Source organism: Vombatus ursinus, unplaced genomic scaffold (genome assembly GCF_900497805.2).
Source record: "Vombatus ursinus unplaced genomic scaffold, bare-nosed wombat genome assembly UNPS02014830.1, whole genome shotgun sequence".
Classification (NCBI taxonomy): Eukaryota; Metazoa; Chordata; class Mammalia; order Diprotodontia; family Vombatidae; genus Vombatus; species Vombatus ursinus.
Genome location: NW_020954608.1, coordinates 41,621,600 through 41,622,920, shown reverse-complemented (window position 1 = coordinate 41,622,920; position 1,321 = coordinate 41,621,600). Strand labels below are relative to the sequence as shown.

The 1,321-nt window shown below is 45.0% G+C and overlaps 1 protein-coding gene across 1 annotated transcript in view; it reads right to left on the bottom strand.

Annotated features, from left to right (window-relative positions):
- SOX5 (SRY-box 5) overlaps nt 1-1,321 on the bottom strand; it is a 1,269,090-nt gene that overhangs the window by 486,151 nt on the left and 781,618 nt on the right. The gene's annotated exons all lie outside the window — the stretch shown is intronic.

Sequence of the window (1,321 nt, the reverse complement as noted above, 5' to 3'; positions counted from 1 at the left end):
TCTCTCTCTCTCTCTCTCCCTCTCTCTCCCTCTCTCTCTCCCTCCTCTCTCTCCCTCTTTTCTTCCTCTCTCCTCTCTCTTCTCTCTCTCTTCCTCTCTCTCTCCCCCTCTCCCTCCCTTTCCCTCTCCCTCTCTGTGAACTAGGACTCCTTGACCATTCTCTTAAAGGGGTAGCACACTTAGCGGCACAGAGTGTTTAGAAAGCTTCCCCCACAGCTGAGCAGCACGCTGCGGCTGCTAGGCACTAGACAACCTCAGGGTGCCTGTCCTTTCCTTTTAATTCTATCATCCAGTCATCAGAGAATGTGAGAAGTCAACTCATTTAACAATCCTCCATACACACTCTCCCCCATTAATAAAATGCATACACAAATAATATTAATCAATAAAAATGTATTAGCGGTGGATTAAGAGAGAGTCTATAATAACACCCACCCGTTTAAACTGCAGTTATTAACTAATTAAAGAAAAAATGGAAATGTTAGCAATAGTATTTTTTACACATTCACTTCTTCTTATTCTCCCCCCCCCCAGGCTTTCTCTTTGCCTGCACACGGAAGCACACACTCACACACACTCACACACACACATACGCACACAACAATCAGGCATTGTTCTGAGGAAAGAAAAGCAACTTTGACAGATTGAAATATAGCAGAGGCCCCTTCAAGGAAACCTGTAAACAACTTGTCACTCACTCTGTCCGTCTCACTGTTAGCTCTTGCTTTCCACAAAGTGGTGCGAATGTCCTGGCAACACAGCCAAAGTTTCCTCAGCTCCAAACTCCATAAAACATCAGTGCTATGCGGAGGGGAATAGGTATCCACATCCCAAAATAACACACGTAAAACAAAACAAGAATCACCCTTATCCCCCAAATAGTAATAACTTTTGATTTGTTCTGATTTTTGGTTGCTGGGGGAGGGGGTGTTTGAGAGGAGGGAACAGGGCTAGGTCCCTTAGCTGTGGATCTCTTTAATTTCCTCTGCCCAGGCAGCCACAGATAACAAGGTGGACAAACTATGGTTTTACAGATTCTAAGCTGGCTGGCAGAGAACAGCCTCCATAGCAGTTCCAATTATCTAGATAAAAATCTGGCAGATGAGGAAGGTAATCAGGTAATGTACCTTTGACATGAAATGACAGAGGCACATACACACACACACATAGTCTACACACACACACACACACACACACACACACGCAGAGATGGTGACTATCTCTGTGCACTGCAGCATCTGGTCAGAGTAAGCACACCCTCACAAACACAAGACTGTGCATTCTCTCTCTCTCTCTCTCTCTCTCTCTCTCTCTCTCTCTC